General features: G+C 44.5%; 1 protein-coding gene across 1 annotated transcript in view; it reads left to right on the top strand.

Annotated features, from left to right (window-relative positions):
• Positions 1-24,080, top strand: part of MCU (mitochondrial calcium uniporter) — an 87,194-nt gene that overhangs the window by 1,094 nt on the left and 62,020 nt on the right. The window lies entirely within an intron of this gene.

Genomic DNA, 24,080 nt, shown 5'->3' with positions numbered 1-24,080 from the left:
CCCCCGCCGCTGCCGGTGTGTTCTGGCATCACGGGATGCCGGAGGTTCCGTGCGGATCGGTGTCTCCGTCCCGGCGGTCCCGCTCCTTCCCACGTGTGAGCTGCGGCTTGTGGGTTCATCCCGGCACCTGCTCAGGTGTGGAATGGCCTTTCCAGCGCCCCTAATTAATGTTTGAGCTGTCTCCTTCAGCGGTGTGGCCCTGGCAAATAATTTGTGTTTGTCTAAATTTAAATTGACCTTTGCGATTGATCTAACGGAGACTCGGATTCGGGCTTGGTTTCACTCCTTGGGCTAAGTGGAGCAGTAAATGTGTGAGAAAATGATATAAAAAAAAAAAAGCATTAAAAGGCCGTGAATCTGCTGTGCTTGCCCAGGATAGCGAGTGGACGTGACTGAGGTGTGGGCATGTTAAAATCCCACTGTCAGAGCTGTCTCCTGCAGGAGCCTGGGAAAGGAGGAGAATTTTGCTCCTATCCTGGGGACTGATGATTAGAAAGCCCTCCTGCCTTTAGCTGGGCTCTGTGTGATTCTTGGCAGCCTGGCTGTGGTGTTGCAGTCATTGGTTTTGGGGTTTTTTCCAACAGGGAGGTTGTATGCAGGTTGGTTGGGTTGAATCCCTGAGACCCAAGAAATGGGAATCCAGGATCCTGGCAGATCCCTCTGGCAGCATCTGTGCTGTGCCTGTTTGTCCCCTCACAGCGGAGATGAGTTCTCCTTTCCCTCACTCTGCACTTGAGAAACTCTGCAGAGCACTGGGAAACAGCAGCTGAATCCTGGAATAAGCGATGTGCAAGGAGAAATTAAAGGAACTGGAGCTAAGTGGAGCAGTAAATGTGTGAGAAAATTGTAAAAAAAAGGCATTAAAAACCCCTGAATCTCCTGTGCTTGCCCAGGATAGCGAGTGGACGTGACTGAGGTGTGGGCATGTTAAAATCCCGCTGTCAGAGCTGTCTCCTGCGGGAGCTTGGGAATGGAGGAGGAGGATTTTGCTCCTGTCCTGGGGACTGATGATTAGAAAGCCCTCCTGGCTTTAGTTGGGCTGTGCTGTTTGGTTTTTGGCAGCCTGGCTGTGGTGTTGCAGTCATTGTTTTTGGGGTTTTTTTCAGCAGCTTGGTTGGGTTGAATCCCTGAGACCCAAGAGATGGGGATCCAGGATCCTGGCAGATTCCAGCATCTGTGCTGTGCCTGTTTGTCCCCTCACAGCAGAGATGAGTTCTCCTTTCCCTCACGCTGCACTTGAGAAACTCTGCAGAGCAACTGAATCCTGGAATAAGTGATCTGCGAGGAGAAATTAAAGGAACTGGAGCTTTCATAATAAAGAGGAAATTGAAAGGAAGTGTTTCTGCAAAGGGGAAGCAGAAAACCAGACAGATCCTCGTCAGGTGGGGGCAGGAATGGGCTCACAGTGTGAGCAGAGGGGTTTGGGTAGGTGCTGGCAGAGTTTACTGACAGTAAGAGCAGTGGAATGCTGAATTATTTCCTGGGAAGGCTGTTCAGTCTGTGCTATCAGAGGTGGTTAGGACAGGTTAGGCTCACATCAATCAGCGATGGCTGATGAGGAATTGATCCCTCTCTGTCGTGGGGCTGGGATGTACAAGCTTCCTGACACCACAGATTAAATTAGGAAAGATGTGGGAAGAGTTTGTATAATATGGGTGTAATTAATAGAGTGGTTACATCAGGTGTTTCTGTGCAGTGTTGTTTTTAGTACCATCAATTCTACTTGGGTACTTCTCAGGATGGCTGGTTTCTCACAGGGGTGATAAATTAAATGGGCTTTCTTTGAGACAGGGTGGAAATGCTAAATGGCCTTATGGATGAGTTCTTTCAAAAGCAATATAAATATTGCTGGAAGAAACTGTACCAGCAGACCAGGTAACTGTGAGAGGACAGAGCTGTAAAATAAACAAAAAAAACTTCTCCAGATGGATGAGGTACAGAGGAGGAGGTTTTGATACCACCAAATGGAGAGAGGGCGAGGAGGTGAACAAATCCTTGGATTATGAGGGAACAGTTGGGAGTACATCAGTACTGGGGGACGCAGGGCTTGAGGGAAGCATTCACAGCCTGCTGGAGAGTTCTGGAACCTGGGGCAGCTGGGAGAGCTCAGTGGGCTCAGCATGGAGGTGTTCCCACAGGAACAATCCCACAGGGAGAGGACCACGAGTCTGTCCTGAACAGGATCACAAGGGGTGAGAGACCTGGGGAGGGGATGCAGGAAACTTGAATGAGAAGTTTGTTCATCGATCTTGGAGTGGGGATGAGCAAGAAGAATGAAGTTTTTACTGATATTTGTAGATTTTCCCCTGTGAGTGGGTGGTGGTGTGCATTGCAGGGTGGCTGGCCAGGGTGAGGAGGCCTGACCATGGAGCAGGTGGGTTTGGGATCCACAGCGCTGGGAGGGTGTGACAGAGCTGAATAAATGAACCTGGAGCAGAAATGTCAGAGGCTGCATCTCTTCCCAGTGTCCCTGTTTGGCTGCACACACGTGAGGGCGGAGGAAGCAGAGTTCCCAAATGTGTCTGCAGTGGGGAAGGTGCTGGGGGGTTGTGATGTGTGGGAGGCCACACGTCCTGTTGGACAGCTTGGAGAGAGGATTGAAGTGGGGCTTTTCCTCAAAGGAAACTTCCTAATGGAACAAGGGAAGGCCTTTCCTGGCTCCTGCTTGTCCCAGGTGCTGTGGAAGTTGAGGGTCAGCTTCCCAAGGGCTGGGAAGCAAGCCTGGAAAAGCCTCACAAGGAACCAAGCTGTAGATGGTTTGCAGTGATGTGGAGGTGGACAAAATCCTTAAATGAAACACTCTGCTTTTGTGTGTTGAACACCTAATCCTCGTGGCTTTCTTCCTGCAGAGATTAGAGGCTCCCGTTCCTGCATTTCCTGGTGCCTGTAGCCAGGGGTTGGGTTATGCTGGGTTGGAATGTAATCAGCTGGTGCAGAAATACCCACAGAAAATCAAGGGCTTGGCTGTGTGTGGCATTCCTGTGGTGGTTCATTCTGGCAGCTCTGGGCAAATCAGGAATATTGACTCCTGGTGCCTTCTTCCAAACCCAAGAAGAAAAAACTGAACCCATCTGAGCTGCAGCCAGATTTTGGGTGGCTATTGGACAACCTGCAGGTTTGTCTTTCTGCTCCTGATGAGAACCAGGCTAACCTGTGCTGATCCATCCTGCAAGCCAGGTAGGATTTTTGGTGGCCCACGTTTGAGGATGTAGTGGAGACTGTATCCTGCAGAGATCTTGCTCTGTGCCAAGGAGAGATGGGCTGAGCCTCAGGAGGAGGATGCAGGGCACATCCTGCTGCAGCTGTCCTTCATCCACCACAGATACAATGTGTACTTAGTGAGGTTTTCCCTCTGCAGCACTGACCTCCAGAGAAGCTGTAGCTCACTAGTGTGGTCACAATTTCCTGTGGGACCACCTCAAGCCCTGAAGGTAAGACAGGAGGAGGTTCTGCTGCTTTTTGCCAGGGGCAGAGTTAAATGTGTGAGATGGTATTTCTTGCTGGGACTCAGATGTTTGTTAGTTCTTATCTCAGTTACAGTCTCACAAACCCCGAATTCTACAACACTTCCCTCTAACAAACTAAAAATGGAGCTCCATCTCTCTCTCTGCAAGGCCTTTTAAGGATAAACCGTCCAATTAAGAAATGACACCTGAATTATTTTCACTTTTAACCCAATAACCAACCACCCATGGCCTGCAATATGGACTTTTTTATCCAATTACACAAAACCACCCAAACCCATGGAGAAGAGGGTGAAGAAGAGGGACCAGCCTCTGCCCCAAAACCTTTGTCTTGTTTCTATATATTACTGCATTCTAAAACCGTAAACTCTGAGTTTCCCACCATGTGATGTCACACAGGTCTATTCAAACTCCACACCAACAATCCCAGATTATGGCAAGAATTGAATCCCACCATTCATTCAGATAGAATTGAATTCTATTATTCAGTTTTGGAATCCATCTCCACAGCCTCAGGTCAATCCTGTGTTTTCTTGAGGCCCAGTGCCTGTCAGCACAGAAAGTCAGAAATTCTCAGCACCCAGGGTTCCAGCACCTCCCTGTCACCACAGCTGCAGTTCATTGTCCCACTGCTGCCCAGCCCCTGCAGGGAACTGCCAGGTGAAGCTCGGGCAGTGGCACTGGGTGGCTGCAGGGATGGTGGCACTTGGAACGCTCTGGGGTGTGTTTTTGCTGAGGATGGAAGCTGGCAGCCTTGTTTAATTAACTGTACTGCTGTTTTCCTGACCTGGCATATTGCTGATTGTGATTTTCCAAGGAATGATTAAAAACCTGTGCTAAAGGGGATGACCAGCAAATGTTTTTGGATGTATGAAAGTGGCTAAAATCAGAGAACACACTTTCAGGGCTCTCTCTGTGTGAGGGAAGAGCACAATACATGGACTAAATATTGGTTTGTGGGTTTTTGACAGTTATATGGTACTGTTACCATTTTTTATCACATGGGAATAATAAAGACTGAATTTAGGGAAAGGAAGTTACAGTCATGATCAAGTTGATGCTGTCACTAATATAAAAATTTCAGGGCAGTTCTGTTTCCACAAGGGAAATGTTTCTCAGCTGTGCTCAGACAAGAGGGGTATAGCTCTCCTGACCAGAGCCAGGTCTTAGAAAGAGAAGAAAAAAAAAAAGTTGCTCTCTCTCTAAAGCTCTTTTAAGATTCATCTGAAAGAGGAAACTTTCTGTGAGGTAAGGCTCCACCCAGTCTGGAGGGTGCAACATAACTTTTATGACTTAATTTCTGATTTGTGCTATGAGTCACCAGTTTGCCATTCTATAAAATAGCATTGAGCTGACTCAAATGTGCAATTTAAATTATTCTCCTGATTGGATGTCTGTGGAAATGTAGAGATTGTTTTAGATTTGGGTGACTTGTTTTTTTTTAAAAAGTAATTATTCATTTATTGCAGTGTCAGTTGGTGGTCAGCCACTCTTCCTAAAATCCCAACTGCTGCTTTCTGCTGCTGTGACTTCTGGTAGCACGAGGAACTGTACTAAAAAATGTGAAATTTGTTGAAACTAGATGAAGCTGTGTTCCCTGTGCTCACCATGGGGGCATACTTCTTATTTCTGAAGTGCTCTTGAGACCACCTGTGCTATTGCTGGTGGGGATTTGATCACATTTTCACTTTCCCTACAAACTACAGCAATCAGGCTTTAAGGGCTATTTTGTCCTTGAGTATTTAATGCTGAAAATGAAATGACCTGTGCTTCTGCTGTTGAAGATTCTGCAGAGGGTTTTCTCCCTGTTATTAAGGTCTCAATTGGTCATCAAAATGAGATGTCATCTTAATGAAGATGAAAATATGCTGCACTTGAGTGGGATGTGGAATTGGTTTCCAGCAGGACGAGCCTGTGGGGTATGGCTTTTGCCTCATGTCAAACACAGAGCATGTCCACTCTCTTTTCCTGCATTCTTGGCAGCTCTTTAGGAATTAGGAAATGTAGAGCTCATTTCAGCAATTTGCTCTTGTTGGCTTCCCCAGGAGGAAAGGGCTGCCGTGCAATGTGGAAACTCTCAATCTCTGACACGCCCTGTTGGAATAATTAAAACTCCAATTGCACTCAGATATAGATATGTAACTTATGATCTACAAGGGAGCAGCCACCATAAAAACATAAAAACCAGCTCTGGGTGATTGTCAGTCTTGACTCAAACCTTTGTTTTCTTCTGCCCCGACTGGCTCCTGGTGGTGCTGAGCTCTTTTGGGTTTGCAGCTGGAACCTGCAGAAGGAGCAGCAAAAGGATGTTTGCTGGCCAGGGTGCAGATTGTGAGATGGAATCGGAGTAGGAAGGAAATTAGTTCTGACAGATTGTTGTAAGAGGAAATAGTTATTCATTCCACTTCAACCATTCTTTAAAAATACATCCTCATCATTTAGCCTCGTCATTTTTCTTAGATGTTTGGACTTAAATGAGAATGAGTTTTCTGCCTGGCAAAGCAACTCCAAAAATGACAATTTTAAGTACTGCTCTGACAAATGAAGATATTAAGAGAAAATGGGCTGCCCGAGATAGCACAAGAGTGATGTGGGATATTTTTTTTCAACTTGTGTGTTAAAAAGAAATATCTGGGGTCTGGATGATGGTTTTCCTATACAAATTTTCCCGCATGGATTCTGTTCTGTCATTATTCATGCTTGCCTCTGAGAATAATTTGAGATCCCACGTCCCGCTCGTGTTTTCTGCTTCCAGACAAAACTCACACACTGTGACTGTGCAGAGCAGCAGCAACCTTTTAATAGTCATTTAAATTAATTGGAAGCCTGTCCCAAACATTACAGAGATTCCTGGCAGGGGGAGATGGGAGGGAAAGCTGGCAGCAAAAGTTATTTTCTCCCCGAAATAACAGTGAGCTGCAAAACTGCAGAGATTTCCCAGGGGGAGGAAAATGTGATTCCTTTTTTGGAATGAAAATGCCCTGGTTCATCATGTGACTTGGGAAATCCTCTCGGCTTCCTGCAGAGGGGGAAAGGGTGAGTTGAAGGTTTGGTTGGATGTTTGTGATGCATGAGGGCTCCCCTGGGAGCCTCCTGCTTGCTGCAAGGCTATTCCTGTTATCAGGGACTCTTTCCCGAGGCAGTGACAACAGAAATTTCATTGTCTAAATATTGAGTGGATGGGATAATTGCACTCCTCAGCGCTGTGTGGTTTCTCCCGAGTTTGGGGGTGTTGTGGTGAAGTGGAGAGTGGGATCCTTCCCTTGGAATTTGGTGTAAGGGATTCAAGGAACCAAACCCAGTGTCTCTGTTAGGAGTTGTTTGATGAGCAGTGTGTATTGCTAGCAGTGAAACCAGCTCCAGACACTCCCTTCTGCACGAAGGGAACGGATTAAAAAGTGTTCCCTGCTCAGGATGAGCTGTCCCTGTGCTTCATGAGCTGCCTGGAAACCTCTGGGGCTGCTTTGGCTCGGGCTGTGGCCAGTGCCTGCCTCACACAGGGGCACTGGGGTTGTTCTGGAGCCTGGAAACCCCTGGACTCGCACTGCTGGTGCTGAGACATCCGTCCCTCCTCTCTGGGCTGGGGACGTGAGGCTGATTGCTAAGGAACAGAAAGCGATGGGCCAAAACACAGCTCTGGCCTGGGGCCAGAACACCACGGCGCTAAGATGGGCTTTATTTTAAGGGTAATTTTGTCCAAAGACAAAGACTGTGACTCAGATTCGCACATGTTCTCGTGGAAAACAAATCATGGTTTCGAGCTCGTGTGTGTGGGAGCGAGCATTTCCATATTTCCTCTTGGCATTTAGTGCTCCAGAGACTCATTTCAAACAAACAGTTTCACAAAGTGCCTCATTACTGAGCAGGGCAGGATGTGACACCACACAGATATGGGGTTTTGAGCTGGCAAGGAAGTCAGGATTTTGAGAACAGCATTGATACTACGAGAAATTGATATTATGTGAATTGAATACTTATTGGTATTGGTATTATTATTATTGATATTGTTATTGCTATTATTATTGGTATTATTGCTATTATTATCTATATTATTATTATTGGTATTATGTGAATTGAATACATTGATACTATGTGAAATGAATTGTTTTGTAAATCATTGTGTTTTGTGAGGGTCCCAGGACAAGGAAGAGATTAATTTGACTCCATATTCTTAGAAGGCTATTGTATTGTATTATATTATATTATATTATATTGTATTGTATTGTATTGTATTATATTGTATTACTAAAACTGTGCTAAACTATAGAGAAAAAATACATCAGAAAGCTAGAAAAGAATAAATAATAAAAACTTGTGGCTCCTCAGAGAGTCACTCATAAGTAGCTTTAATTAGTCATTAATTAAGAACAATTCACATGTTTGGATAAACAATCTCCAGACCACATTCCAGAGCAGCAAAACGTGCAGAAGCTGAGGTTTCTCACCTTCCCAGGAGAAAAAAATCTTGGCGAAGGGATTTTTCAAAGAATATCATAGTAACAGTAAATAACATTTTTAACAGGCGTTGGGGTTTTTTTCCATTTTTACCCAAAGGTGGGTTGTTTGTGGTTGTTTCTGGTGGCTGTCCCTGGACACCATTCAGCTTTCCAGTGCACAGAGCTCCTGTGCTTGTGCTGCATTTTGTTTGTTCCCTTTGCAGGCAGCGGTTCCACTGGCATCCCCTGCAGGATGCCCTCCTCTCCCACGCAGGCACGCTGGGAGCACACAGCTCCACTCAGGGCTCTGCATCTGGGGCAGGCACTCTGCTGGAGCTGCTGCTGCCATGACCTACTTCTTCATGGAATAAAAAACTGCTCCTGGTGGCTCACAAGAGAGATTTGGGCTTTTTTAAAAAAAAAAAAAAAAAATCAGGCTCCAGTTTGATGCAGTCATCCCCCTCGAGGTTGTTCCCTGAGTTATTCCAGTTTCAGTGGAAGGCAAACACAGGAGCACCTGTGCCTAGAGCAGCGTGGCTTTGGGGGTTTGAAGCAAGCTCTGTGTGTTCCTGAGTGCCACTGGGATATTTTATGAAAAAATCCCTTCACCAGGATTTCTTCTCCTGGGAAGCTTCAGCTTCTCTCTGTTCTGTTGCTTTGGAATGTGATTTGGAGAACTGTTTACCCAGCATGTGAGTTTATTTTAATTTAATGACCAATCACATCCAGCTGTGTCGGACTCTGAGTCTATCATGAATTTTTTACTATCGTTCTTTTCTAGCCTTCTAGCTGTAGCCTTTCTTTATAGCTTTAGTATAGAATAAAATAGAATAGAATAAAATAGAATATAAGAATAGAACAAAACAGAATAGATAATATAATATATACAATATATTTTATAATATATTATATAATATATAATATATATATAATATATAATATATATAATATATAGTACAATATAATATATAATGCAGTATGATATGATATTGATATGATAATGATACAATACAATACAATATAATACAATACAATATAATACAATATAATACTATACAATACAATATAATACTATACAATATAACATACTATACAATATAACATACTATACAATATAACATACTATACAATATAGCATAATATAATCTACAATATAATACAATATAATACCATATAATCAGCCTTCTGAGAACTTGGAGTCAGTTTTCATCTATCACCTCGTCCTGGGGACCCACAACCCTGCAACACCTGAGGAGCTGTTTGTTGTTGTGGTCAGTCAGATGTCATTAATTCCTCCATTTCTCCGTTTGTAGAGGGGTAGGTGTGTAACTGACTCATTCTCAACACTGTACCTCCTGTTTTTCCTCAGTTTAGGACATTTAGCAACACTCAAAACTGAGCTGCTGTGATTAGCCTGACATTTTATGTAACAGAGTGCCCCAGAGAGGGCTGTTTGTGCTTGGAATTGCAATGCCAGAGCACCACAGCAGGTTTCAGGGCAGCCTTCCCATAATTTGTGTGCATTTCCACTGAGATGGAATCACAGGAATCCCCTCCCATTCCCTGGGTGTCCCTGCAGGGGTTTCATGGCACAGTCGGAGCTCTGCTTGCCTCCTGCAGCAGCGGAGGATGCTCCAGGCAGGTTCTGGCTCACAAACACTTCCAGGCTTCCTTACAGCCTTGGAAAAACGCAGCCTGAGAGCTGAATTCCTGCCCTAGCCATGCCATCCCACTGAGGGCCTGGAGACACCCCCACTGGCTGGGTGTCAGGTCTGTGTTTTCTCAGTTTCCTTGGCTAAAAAGTTAAACCTCCTTTCCACGAACACCCCCAAAACCCCACCTCTGACTGTTTTCTGTTAATGTATTTTAATGTGCTCCAGCTCTGTTACTCTGCCTCCTCCAAGCTTTTCTAAACAAAAGTTATAAAAAAAAATAATAGTAAAGCTTGCTGCCTTCCATTGTCATGCTTTCCATTTTTATAATAGCAACTAGCATCCCAAGAGTTGTTTTTAGATTAGGCTCATTTAGTTCTCAAGTGTGTTTCCCTTTTTTTGCCATTTGTGAGCACAGGGTAGTTTAAAATGTGTATTATTTTGGCCATTATTTGTCTTGGAAAAAGCATTCTCTGGAACACTTTAATTCAGTTATTTAATAGCTGTAAATAACAGAACTGCTGGAGAACAGCTTGGCTGACCAGTGGCAGTAATATCCATGAAGCTTATTTAATCCTAAGTGATTAAACTTGAATTTTATGGGTTGTGTTTACAGCTGCAGTTCTCCAGCTCTGATTTCCTTTCTGTGCTGCTTGAACCTTAATATTAATTTTCAGTCCTGGTGATCCCTGACTTTTGTGTGAGGCTTTCCCCATGGCCAGATCTACCTCAGTCTGGTTTCTGAAGAAATGTAGCAGTCAAAATAGAAGAAAATACTTTTTTTTTTTGGTTGCTGCTGTTATTGTATCTTCCTCCTACTGCTCTGGTGTTTTGCTGAGTCCCCCAACTTCTGCTCTTGGCTGTTTGAGATGCATGAAGAGCTCGTAAATAAACATGAGAGAAATCCATGCAACTTCTTAGCAGAGAAATTTTGATTTATTGCACATTACCTGAGTGCAAAACCCTTCCAGCTCTTGCTGTGAAAAATATCTGCCTATTTCCTTGTAGGTCTGAGGAGCATCACCCAGGTTAAAATGACATTGTGAGTATAATAACTTCATGTTTTTGCAATCAGTTAATGAAGTTCAGGTTGTGTGATACTCAGAGTCAACTGGGTAATTTGCTGATCTGAGGGAATAAATCCCACAGACTCCCTGGGAAGGAGGTTATTTCCCAAAATTGAGGGAAAGGACAGCTGCAGACAGACAATCAAAAATAGTGGGGGTGGGAAGAAGGTAGATGAAAAATAGGATGCACTTGAGCTGTTGCCATCCATCACTATTACTGTAATAAGCACAGGAATTTGAAAGGGCATGAAAGCACTTGAGTGACTTCTCCTGTGCTCCTGATTTATATTCTGGGAATTTTGGTGCAAAGATGCTGTTCTTGCTCATCCCTTGGTCTCTCTGATGCTGTTGCTGCAAGGTTACTTTCCCCTCCTTGTTTAGTTGTGTACCCATAATGATAAACACAGGTTTTTTCCCTGTGCCAAGGCTTTTATCTTGCAATAATTAATATTAATACATATATCAATTGTATTATGTCAATAATTAATATTAATACATATATCAATTGTATTATGTATTATATATAATATATATATTAATATATATTGGATTATATTATACAATCCAGTAATAACTGGGGTTTTTCCCCGTCATCCTTGCTGTGAGAACAAGACTACCAAGTCATTTTGGGAATATTAATTGCAGTTTTTCACAAGAGACTGAAGGAGCAAAACCTTAATAAGAAGTCTTAACTCTCAACAGTTCTAATTGCTGTTTGCAGCTTTAATTGTGATGAGGCTTTTCCAGGTGGATAATCTGATTTTAGAAGAATAACCAGGCTCTGAGCAGACACTTGCTTCATTTCTGCCCACAGCTCTGGCCAGCCATTAATTTCCTTTTTCTCTCCTCAGTAATTAGTGTGGAGCTATGAAGCTCAGAGGTTGAGCACAGTGAATTAACCCTTGTGTCCAGGAGAGAGGAGATGGGAGTGTTGGCCTCCTGTGAGAGTGCTTTTTGTTGAGCTGATGTTCTTGAAGTCTTTCCTTTATAGAAAAGCTTTTAAGTAGTATTCAGGTAGGATTTAAATAATGAAGTTAAATAAAATGTGTGCCCCTTTGCTGCTGAAGCTGCTTGTTTCTTGTTTTTCTTGGTAGGGCTAAGGACCAGTGGCCAGCAAGATTAATTTTATGTGATGTGCTGAATTAGCACTCCAGAGCCTCCAGTAATAAAGAACTTTCTCCCTGTCCTCTCCCTTTTCTCCTGTCTCCCACCAAGTTCAGTTTCCAAGGCACAAACCCAGGCAGGATATGTGGAGGTGTAAAATCTCTGCTTCAGCCAGCATGAGCCATTAATCCCTCTCTGCATGGTTTTACATTTCTACAAATGAATTTTTTTGATCAATAGTTAGCAAAAAAATTGTAAGAGAGTGCGAGTGAAATAGCAAAAATTAACCAACCATGTTTGAGAGCACTGGTGGTTGAATCATCTCCTTCAGACCTTTGCCTGGTGATTATTTTTGGACCAAATTGTTGCTTCCACTCTTAATTCCTACACTCCCACTGAGAGGTTTGGGGGAGCCTCAGGGTTCTGGGGGCAGCTTTCACTCAGAACAGGTCACAACTGATTTTTAAAAGACAGCTTTGGAGAGCACTGATTTCCAGACAAACATCTTCTCTTTACTGTGCTTGTGTTAAGATTATCCTAGTTTAGAACAATAATCTGGCATTAGTGTCAGTGAGACAGTAATCTGGCAGAGTGCAGGTTTAAATGGATACTGCTACAAATGCCAGGCAGCGAACTGAGCAGAGCTTCAGCTCAAAACATTTCCAGTTTCTTGTAGTTTTCTACATTCTTTACATTTTGCTGATTATTTCACAGTTGAGACAGTGAAAAATTACTTGTACCTTTTGAGTTTTAGGCCCACCATGAATTTTTTTCTACCCTCTCTTGATCTCCTCAATGTTTTTTTTTGGCAGAGCTGCTTTGCCAGGCACCCATCACAAACCTGAGAATCCCGGACCATGCACAACCCCACTGATGTTGCAGTTGTAGGATGCTGTGATTTACATGTTTGCTGTGGGGGATATTTGTTAATATTTGTTAATATCTGGCTTGGGGGATGGCGAAACCTGGTGTTTTCATGCCCCTGAGGGTGTAAAATGTGCCGAGGAGCAGCTGGTGGCTCTGCAGGAGGGTCACAGGGCTTGGGGTGCAGCAGCTCCAGGGTGGCTCCGTGGTCGCTGCTGCCAGGGGGGACTCAGAGGAGGAGTTTCTGCAGTTCCTGTGCCAGCAGATGGTTTCCCATTGTGAATCCTTCCTTGCCTGGATGCAGAAGAGCTTTCCAGGAAAGGCTGAGGCGGCCGTGGGGATTCCCTCAGGTTTTTTGTGAGTAAATATTTAATTTCTAAGAATGGCTGCCCTTTGAGTGGTGATTGTGAGTCCCTTCCAAAGCAAAGGGCTGTTTGGACCTCTTGGAGCACTTATGGCCTCTGACATTAAATTTGCCGTTTGGAAACTCTTTGGGAGTGCAGAGTAGCTCCTGGTGCAAGTGTGAGCTGAGAAGAAGGAGGTTTAGCTGCAGACAGATGGACACTGGGCTGGGTGGGAACTGGGTGTCCTAATGCAGCTTATGTGGCTTCCTGGGGGATAAGTAGGAATGGATTGTGATTTAATGCCACTCAGTGGGGAAAAAAAACTTAATTAGTGTTACATTTACTCTGTATAGATAGATAACACTTAATCTACAGATGTGTTTTCAGAGCAGTTTTCCTTCAACTGATAATGCCAGCCATAAAAATTCCACTTCTGCAGCATGGCCATAAAAAATAATGACCTATTCCAGAGTGCTATTCCATTCCTGAGCTTTAGGAAGTGTCTGAGGGGTCAAATCTGCCCTTGGGGCTGTGCTGTGGAGCAGCAGGGTGAGAGCTTGATTTGTATGTGAGGGGTGGCTGCTGCTGCAGAAAAGGAGGCAATTTGTGAGTGCTTGAGGAAAGAGCAGGGAGCTTGAAGGGCAGAGCTTTTGTCCCTTCTGCCATTGTGTGCCTCTTCTCCCACTGCAGGATTGAACTGGGCACTTGCTCTGTGCACTGGCTAGAAAACATTTATCTACCAAGTTTTGATGTTTTAATCCACAAGTGTTAGGATAGAGATGAAGCCAATTAACAGCTTTGCTAATGTATCACAGGATCCCAGAATGGTCTGGGCTGGAAGGTGTTGGATTGAGCCCTTTTCTGACCCAGAGATGGGGCAACTGAGAGGTGATTTAAAAACTTTTATTCCATTTTCAGTCTCATGAGAAGGGTGAGACAATACAGATGCTATAATTCACACCATCACAATCAGAAGCTGTTTCCTAATTACATTATAAGTGTTTCTTGGCCTATCAGCTTTTGCTGTAAATGCCTTAAAGCCAACATCTAAAATTACCCCTCATGGGGCCCACTACAATGCATCTTTCATAGCTCTATTTCTCCGAAGTATCCAGTCTTTTTTACAAGCCATCATCTGAAACTTGTTTCTGGTTCCATTTCTCTCCCCACAACGTCTGTCCTGTTCCATGGCATTTCTAATTCAGCATTTCTTATCTCAACGTTTGCACACAGACGCACACACTGTGTGAGCCTTCTGTCAGGCTTTGAGAATTTTCTATAAATCCATTTCCCTCATTGACCTTAAATCCATCCCAGTCCATCCCCATTTATGGGCAGGATCCCACTGTCCCAGGCTGCTCCAATCCATCCAGCCTGGCCTTGGGCACTGCCAGGGATCCAGGGGCAGCCACAGCTGCTCTGGGCACCCTGTGCCAGGGCCTGCCCACCCTGCCAGGGAACAATTCCTAATGCCCAATATCCCATCTAAACCTCTCTGTTGGTGTGAAGCCATTCCCCCTTGTCCTCTCACTCCATGCAGTTGTACAAAGTCACTCTCCCTTTTTTATAATCCCCTTTTAACTGGAAGGAGCTCCAGCTTTCCCTGGAGCTTTTTCTTCTCCAGGCTGAACATCCCCAGCCCTCCCAGCCTGCAGCAGGGAACTTGGTTTCAGAAACAATTCCCAAGGGGGAGCACAGGGGGGATTTCTGTGTCCCTTCAGCAGCTTTGCTCAGTGCCCAGGTCAGAAGCTGCTGGGCAGTGGGTACCAGCCCCTCCCTGGTGGGTGTGAAGGGATCATTCCCACCTGGAATTAGGCCCAGCTGAGGGTGGTGAGCAGAATAAAAAGGTGGGAGAGCCCCCGCTCTCTCTCTGCTGGTGCTGCCTCAGTTCTCTGCCTTCCTCAGCCTGGAGCCTGTGGGCAGCAATGCCTCTTGTTTCTGCCTGCAGAGTTTTGGGCCTGCAGTTTGCTTTCCAAGGTACCCGGTGTGCTGTGTTGTAGTTATCTGGCATTTCCAGTCTTCCCATCTTGGGCCACAGCTTGGGATGTGGGTTAGGAATTCTCAGCAGCTGGGGGAGTAAACTTGTTGTAGAGAGAGAATTCACCTCTTGCCACCAGGACACACCTGGGGGAAGTGAAGTTTTTGCCTTCCAAGCCTTGTTTTCTTCTCCAGCCTTTCCCCACAGCTCAAAGGTGTACCTAACAAAGTTGAAAACTCTGTCAGGGATGTTTTGGTGTCTCTTTTGTGTCTCTATTAGAGGCACAATATTATTCTAGATTATATTATTATTCTATACTATTCTTTTATTATTATATATTATTTATATTATTACTACTCTATATTACTCTATATCATTATTATTCTATATTACTCTACATTATTATATTACTCTATATTGTTCTATGATTCCATATTATTCTATTATTCTTCTATATTATATAATTCTGTGTTAGAATTCTTGAGGTCTTTGAGTAATGGCGATTGCACTGCAGAGCAACAAAAACAAGACAGGCTATGTAGGAATTGGGATACGGATTAAGGAAAAATTTAAAAGAGAGGCAAAGCAGTGGGTATGAGAAGGGAATGAATGATAACTGGATCAATAGACTTTAAAAACAAGTGTATATTTTAGTTACTTAAACATAACTTTCTTTATGCTTATACATTAGTAGAAAGTCCATAAAAAAGTCTCAGTTCAGGAGAAAAACTGCGAAGGTTTACAACCAGCTTGGTTATGTGAGTACTTGGATCAGAATGAGCCTTTTGTATTGGCAGGGTAAGGGACAAAGAAATGCTTTGTAAAGTATGCAGGTAGTTGGATAAAGTAAATGAAGGTGAAGGCACACAAATATTTGTCTGCTGCTTGGATTGGGTGTGATGGAGTGCTGGATATGGTGATAAAAAATTCCTCCTTTTTGTGTCCAAAGTCAGTTTTTATTCTTGGTTTCCAGGCTAACAAAGAGGTCAATATTAAAACGCTGCTGTTACTTTTTGAAGGAAATAATGTGGGCAGGATTATCTGGCTTTTCCTAGAGACAGAAGTCTAAACAATTTTCAATAGCAGATGTTTTGTGTAAGGCTTTCTTAAAATTGTCACGTTGCTTTTCTCATGACAGAATTTGACTAAACCTGAAGTTACATGTATCTTGTTTTTTCCCTGCTAGTCTGTGTGGGGTCTCACAGTATTTACGTGCCAGGAGTAGGGCTGCTGCAGCAGGAATATTGACCAGCAAAACTATGAAAATCCAGCTCCTCTGGATTAAAACAATGTGAATTAACTCTTTCTACACAAAATTAACATCCAGTCTTACCCTGGATGTTGATTTTGTGTAGAAAGAGTTAATGAATTTACACAGAGTTTTAATCACCTGAGCAAGAACTGCTGAGGAGCCCTCCCTGTTGTTGAAGGAGTTGCAAAGTAGCAAATGCTAACATTGGTAAAAAACCAAGTTCTTTGCAAGATAAATATGTGTGGATTTCTTGAAAGTTCTGTGTAATGCCAGCAAAAATCCAGGGTTTAGTGCCTGAGTGACCCCTGGGACAGGGTGTTACTGCAGGTGTACCTTGGTGATTTAATTAGATGTAATTAATGGAGATACTCCATGAGCTCCTTCTGAAGAGGGAATAGGTTTCCTTTTCCTCCTTTTGCCAGGCTGGGTGTGGAAGCTGTGTCTGAGCATGGATACAGCTCCTGGGTGATTTTGGTGGCACTGGGACCATGTGAGAGATGGGGGAAATGAAAACTCAAATTCCCAGTCAGATGGTTCAAGGTTTGAAAGGCACTGGGATAACTCCAGGTACCAGTGGGTGCTGTTGTGGTTTGAGAAGTTACCATGGCTGAATTCTTAGCTGAAATTGCAGCCGACTGGGGCTCTCAGCTGGGGCTGATCATCCTCTGAGGGGCACAAAGGTGGTGAACTGCTCACACCTGGTGGTTAAAAGTGCTGTTCAGGGCTGGCTGCTGGTGATTTGCTTGGTGCTGCATGAAACCCCTGTGGGTTTCTGCATTGGGAGCTTCTAGATTGAAGAATTAGATCATCTTGGAGGAAGTTAAGATGTTTTGATTTATCCTTATCATGGTTTAGTCAGTGTTCAGGCTGGAAGGAGGTCACATTTTACAGGTTTTCCTTATGGCTGTTAATCAGCAGTAAACCTGAGCAGTTCTTGGGAATGACTGGGTGGGTTTTTGTTGGAGGGACTGTGCAGCTTGGCAGCTTCCACCTTTGTGGAGGATTCAATGCCACCTCAGGTTGCTTAAGGCCTTGTAAATCTTGGTCTTGAAGTGCCTGAGCTCTGGGGCTGGATACTTTTAATCCCAGGAAACTCAATTTTGGAGATGGGCAGTGCTGTTCTTTCCACACTTTAATTAAAACTCCTGCCTGCCTAATGAGGTTGTTCATTGCTTCCCTCCCACCCCTGCCATGTAATTTGTTCTCTGCTGGCATTTTCTGTTCCTCTCTTCCCTATTTTATCATCCTGATCTCCATCCTTTTGTCTTCCAGCATGAAAATAAAAACCTGGAAGTCTTGGGCAGTAAAGATTTCAGCTCTTGGAGGGGTTTTGAGAGGTGTTGAACATCATCATTGATTCAAGTTTCAGTGTCCTTGGCAAGGAACTTCTGGGGCATTTTACATAACATGTAAAAGGAGATAGCTTTTCTTAAAGCTCCATCAAAGACGTGAGCTGGGAATGTGGTTGGAGAGTAACTTGAAAAATTGCACCTGAATCCAAAAGGCTTTTGACTACATTGGATGTATCCTCCTGTTAACTGGGAAGTGTGACTGAAAAATAATATGGAAGAAAGTAGATGGGAAAGCAGCATTAATCTGCGTTTGTTTAAGGTTAGCAATGACTGATACATTTTTGAGTAGTAACAGAAAAGGCTGTATGAATTGCTATGGTTGAGATGGGAGTTTATAGGATTTTCATTATCTGCTGATAAGGGAAATTGTTGTGGCATTTCTGAATGAGGTCGATGTAGAGACCAGCTCATTTCATCACAGGCCTCTGGCTTTCTGCATGAGGGATTTTAAGTGTGCAGGAAAATTCTTAAGTCAAATAATCCGCATTCATTATGGAATTGTTTTTTAGAGCTCTGTCTTGCTGGGGAACTGGCTGGATGTTTGCCCAAGTGAAAGCTTTTATTTGAAGTGTTCCTTTTGTAGGCATTTAGGCAGATTCAGGGGAATGATCACCATAATTGTCCCTCTTCAGGCTGCAGCAGTGCCTTAGATGTCTGTTAAACTTCTGAGCACTGACAGCAGCTGATGGTCTGCTCCTCTGAAGGCTGTCAAAGCACCTCATTCTTTTTTCCATTCAGGCAACCCAGTAGGAGAAAGCAATTGGGAGATTTTCCTAGCAAGGAGTGTTTCAGCAGGAAATCATCCTAGGTTACAGCACCCTGGATTTTACCAATCAAACCATTCCCCTTCCTCCTGTTTGACTTACAGGTGATGGCACTCTGCAGTGTTTTCAATGGCAAATAATGTAATGGCAAATAAATTCAGCTTTCTGGTTTAGGACTGACTCCTCCTTCCCCCTGTGCCTCCAGCCCAGAATGCAGAGTTGTGTTCTCCATGGTGAGACTGTTTTGTTGGAATATCTCACACGTCAGCCAGAGCCAGTTTGGCAAGATCTGTTCTTGGGGTGGGTTTGTCTTTCCTCTTTTGAAAATATTCAGTTTTCTGAAGGCTGAGCAGGTGGTAATGAGGGAGTTTTTATAGCTCCATGGCTTCTGCTGGAGGCTATAAACAGCAAGAGCAGGAGGATGGATTTACATTCATGGCTTTATTGGATGAGGGTTTGTAGAACCTCTGAGTACTATGACAATTAATCCTACCTGCACCCTCCTTTGCTGCTGGGCCATCCCTGGCTTGCTTTTCCAGGGGGTGTGCTGAGGTTTTTGCTGATACCCTGAAATTGTAGGCTGGGCCTGTATTTGTGCACCAGCTGTACATTGTGGATAGCTGGCAGTCCCTTTGCTCAGTTCTGTGCCATTGTGGCTGGGCAGAAAATGATTTGTGCACCCAGTTCAGCCTGTGGAAGCACACAGTGGGACAACTTGCCTTCAGTGGGACAACTGACCTCTGTCTCCTCTCCAGCCAGTCCAAGGAATTAATGGAAAAGCCTCCCATGGCTTGTCTGATCCTGTCTCAGACTGCAAGAAATTCTCTCAAGTGTCTCATGCAATTAATACTTTTGCCTTTTCTAAGGTGGATTTATTCCTATTGTGGGCTGCCCTGACTGAGAAGGGGGTTGGCTGATATTCTGTATCTGGGACAAGTTCTGTTCAGTGAAATTGTTCTGAATGGTTAAAAAACCCCAAAACCTAAAAACCCCACCATGCATTAGAGACTCCTCTCTTCTCTGCTTTGCCTTTGTGGTGGATTTTGGCAGTGGGGGGAATGTGAATGTGTGAGTTGGGTTAAAGGGAATTTGGTTCTTGGTTCCAAACTGCAGCTGCTGCCCTGGTGTCACACTGGGGTCTGGCATTACAGGTGCTCAGTGCTTTTCTTCCTCCTTGGTCTGTTTGGCACAAGTAACCCAACATTTGTGTTTTGAATGGGTAGTGCACAGTTTACAAACATGAGAGGTTTTCTTTCTTTGCTGTTATCTTTCCTTCCTGAGGTGTTTCAGGCTGGAGTCCCTGATGGGCTGGGATAAGTGCAGATAAGGAATGTTGCCTTTTTCAGCTGTGAATCAGTTTGGCTTTATTCAGGTCAAAGTGAGCACCTTGCACGGTTTTACAGACATGTAGCAGGGGAAAAAAAACCACTAAAACCTTCAGCACAGACTGTATCAGAGCTGTTCAAAATGGAAGCAAAACTTGTGTGATTTTTCAGGGGATAAACACAGTTCACATGCTGATCTCTGTTTTTTTAATGAATTAATTTAGTTCCTTTAGGCTCCCCCGAGTTCATTTCCTCCATAGGCTAAACCAGGGAGAACTTTACTCATATCTTCATAAGCTGAGAATCACTTTGGCTTTGGTGTGTGAACTGTGTTTATCACCTAACAAACCACACAATTTTAATGTTAAATGCACACATAAACCTGGCAGCAGGCTCTGGAGAACAGATTCCAGATTTCTAAAGCTGATTGAACCAAGCTCACTGCTCCAGACTTGGATTCCAGTGCCCAATTTGTTTGCAGGTAAACATGTGGAGGAAGGTGATGGCAAGTATTTGTGGCTGTGCACTTGTTAGGGCTGCACCAGTCAAATATTCCTTGGGATTTTGAGGTCTGTAGATCTTTGCTGATCCTGGGCTGGGTGTTTATACCTCCAAGGCATTGTCTGGGTTTGTTGGGTTTTGTTGGTTTTTTTTTTTTTTTTCCCTGCCCCTGGAAACATATATAAATGTAGGTGTAATAGAAAGGGATTTCTCAGTAGTTTTTAAATGAAGATCAGGATCAGACATTTATAATCCAAGTCTGTATGATAGCAGAGATCTCAGGTGAGCCTGGGCCTCTCCTTGGGGCTGCTGGTTGGATGGGATGGGCAGGGCAGGCAGGATGTGTCCAGCCTTAGCCCTTACAGCCCTAATCTCTTGCAAATTTACCAAAATCAGAGACTTTTATCAATGTGCAGAGAGATTTGTGTGTCTGTAAATAGTGTGAGGATGTTCAGACTTGTGTGGGTTGGTTTGTTTTTTTTCAGGTTGTTTTTCTCCTGGTGCTTCCCCTTGTGTCCTTTGAGGAGATAGTGGGGGCCATTAGGTACTGATGATTTGAGAGGAGCTTTTTCATTGTTTTTGGTTTCCTTCTTTTGTTGGGGGTTCTATCAAGGCTTACCAAAGTAGTATCAGAGGGATTCCTGAAATACAAGACAGGATCCAGTCATTCTTTCCTCATGTGCTGGGTGAGAGTTTTGGTGCAATTTTATTAATACATGACTGTGATTTCTGGTTTTCAGTGCTGCTATTCATTTTTTCCCCTACTATTGCCATAATCTTTGGGATAAATCCTGCTTGCAGAAGTGTTGTGATTTGGGTGATTTTGTACAAAGCCCAATTTGCAGGCTGGGACCAGTGCAGTGTCTGAGGCTGGCTCTGTTGCTCATGGCTGCAAAGCCAGGTGATGTTGGACAGGGGGTTTTATGTGGAATATAAGTTTGGCAGCTTCATGATTTATCAGGATTATTAAACTGAGGTTGCCCCATGCCTGGAAGTGTCCAAGGCCAGGCTGGATGGTGCTTGGAGCACTCTGCGATCATCAAGCACCACGGCAGGGGATGGAATGAGATGAGCTTTAAGGTTTCCAACCCCACCATTCTGTGATTCCATCTGGGGGGGCTGGATGGTATTTAGAGCTTAGAAAGCCCATGGAGAGTCAGAGGGAGCCTTGCCATGAATGCCCCAGCTGCCTGACCTGCTCAGCTCCTGCTCCTGCCTGGGTTATTGACCTGCTTGGTGTCCCCTGCACTGGTGACAACTGTGCTGTGCCACACCTGGCTGAGTGTTACTCCCTCTTCAGGGCTCTGCAGTCCTTTGGCAGTGCTCAGAGCTCCCAGCAGACACACGTGGGTGCTTTGTCACTGTTTTATTTGGGGCAGAAATGGGTTGCTGATCTGAAAGTTCAGTTACCCACGTTTCATGTGGATCACTGGTGTGCCTGTTGTCCATGTGGGCAGTGTGGCTCCAGCTGCGGACACCTGTGTGTGTCAGGTGTGCATAACACGTGGGTTATAAAAGTTGGTTTAATTCCTACTGGAGCCTTTGCTGGTTGTTTCCAAGCTGGGTTTAAAAAAAAAAAAAAAAAAAAAGGAGGAGAAAAAGTTTAGGAAAACTGCAGTCTGAAATATGTGTCAGCTGTTGGAATAAAGTCTGCCTTGTGTTGTGTGTGTGTGACTTCTACTGCACTGTGGTGATGCCTTGAGAAGGCTGAGCTAGAGCTGAGGCCAGACAGAGCTAAGGAATAAAGCAGGGATTTATTAACAGGATCTCCTCCATGGATCCACCTTGGGCGGCACAAGAGCCCAGCCAGGGCTGCACCCAAGATGAACCAAAATGGGCACAAAATGGACACCCGGTCACGAGGTCTGTCACTTTGATCAGTTCTGCTCCATTTGCATCTTGCAGTTCATTGTCCAATTCCAGCTTTAGCCCGTGCAGTCCCATCCTTGTTTTTCTCTCTCCAGCCCACGGTATTTGTGCTCTTGGGCCTGAGATTTGGATCATTTGTCCTTGGTGCCCAGCTGGAGCAGGAATTGTTTTGTCTCCCTACTCTGTGCACAGAGCTCACCATCCCCTGATGTCAAGCTCAGAATTACACTCTAAAGCAGCACAGAGTGTGAAAAATATAAAATCTAAAACCTGAGGCATGAGGAGGGTGCTGTGGAGGGTGATTCCTGCTGGGTCACCAGGCTGTTGGACAGAGGAGCAGAGCTGTCAGGTTGGATGTTTCGGGACGTGTCCTGAGGTAGCACAGGCTGTGCTGGTGGCCTGGGAGCTCTGCAGGACTTGTCAGAGCTCCCCACTGGCTGCAGCCCAGCTCAGGCCTAGCAGGATTCTGCAGCAGCAGCAGAGTTGTGTGGGAGAAGGTTTTTTTTTTATTTTTTCCTTTTTTTTTCTTTGCAGCACCTTGGAAGTAGGAAAGCTATTTCAAACCCTTTGCTTTATGTGCTTTCCTAGAAATTCATGTGGACCAAGTGGAGGCAATGTTCGCCAGCTGCAGGGTGCTTTTTTTGCTTAGATGTGTGTATTTTACAGCTGCTCTGGGGTGAAGGGGGTGTGTTACTGCGATGGGGAAGCTGACTAGAGGAGGAACAGATGTGTGTGGCAATAAGGAGCTGTGCAGGGGTCACACTGAGGCGTTTTACATCAGTGGGAACAGATGGATCCAGCCCTGTGAGTAATGGAGCTGTCTCAGAGGCAGAGAAGTTGTTCTGACGCGGCGGTGCCGCACAGTGCCCGAGCCACAGCTGCCCCCATCCCTCAGTTCTCTTCCTGGGTTACTGACAGAGCAGGCTCTGGCTGCTTTTTTGCCTTTTGCCGCAGATCAGCTGCTCTCTGGGATCCTGAGGCAGGAATTCTGGTGCTTCTGTCCCCGTCCAGCCTCCCTGCAGGCAGCAGCTGTGAACAAAAGCCCTGGCACACCCCAGAGCATTGCAGTGGCTTCCAGACAGGAGGATCCTGTTGGATGAACCTGGTGGGTCCCTGTTCCTTCTGTCCTTCCCTCTGCTGCTCCCAGGAACCCCCCAGGCTGAATGGTCTCCAGGTTTGGGGAGCAAGGGTTGCTTTTGGGCATTTTAAGGTTGCCATGTGTACAGATATTCTTCTAACAGGCAGAAAAGATTTGTCAGATTTTACTGCTGAGCGCTGCTGGAGTTCTCCCATTCAAATTTGGTACTCAGGCAGGGAAGTTTATGCAGAACACCTATGTATTATAGATAATTTTTAAATGCTTAGCATCATTTTCACAGAAGAAAATCCTGTGGAGAATGGATTTCCTCTGTGAGTCCCTGTGGCTGTAATAATGATGTTACTTTTGGCAAAAATGACACAGTTTAATCCTGCTTAATGCACAGTTCCTGATTTAACAGGTGACAAAGGAACTGTAAATCACATTTCTCATTTCAGTGAGATGGGGAATGTCCACATCTAACTTTTGACAAGTGAAATTAATTATGGCAGTCTTGCTCTGGAGTTGGGTGCACAAAAATATAATGGAAATCCAGAAGTTCTCCAGACAGTTCTGAGCCCAGTTTTTTGTTACCTCATTTTTCACTTGTGTTCAGAGCCTGTCCAAACATACATTGGGCTTTCCTTTTCCCTCAGTGTGCTTTCCAGAGCCCTGTGCTGGCTCCTGGAGTTACACCATGTCTGGCAGGGAGCTCTGAGCCCTTAGGAAGAAGGGGAATGCTTTCCCCTCCTGTTTCCCACGAGGGAAGCGCAAGCAGCTGCAGTGCACAGCTCTACAGGTGCACTTTGGGGGTTTTCCTGGTGCCTGTGCTCATGCTTGCCGGCCAGTTTTCCCTCTAGGGGTTTGGGAAGCACAGCTGGCAATAAATACAATGTATGCAATAAATACATTTCTATAATGTATAGGTAATAATACATTTATGTAATGTATAGAAAATAATCCATTTATATAATGTACGTTTATTATATAGAAATAAATATTTATATACAATAAATGCCATAAATATATT

This window comes from Melozone crissalis, unplaced genomic scaffold (genome assembly GCF_028551555.1).
Source record: "Melozone crissalis strain CALT ecotype California unplaced genomic scaffold, PUWL_Pcris_2 ptg000062l_1, whole genome shotgun sequence".
Lineage (NCBI taxonomy): Eukaryota > Metazoa > Chordata > Aves > Passeriformes > Passerellidae > Melozone > Melozone crissalis.
Note: the sequence above shows the minus strand (reverse complement) of the source record. Positions and strands in the feature narration are given on the sequence as shown.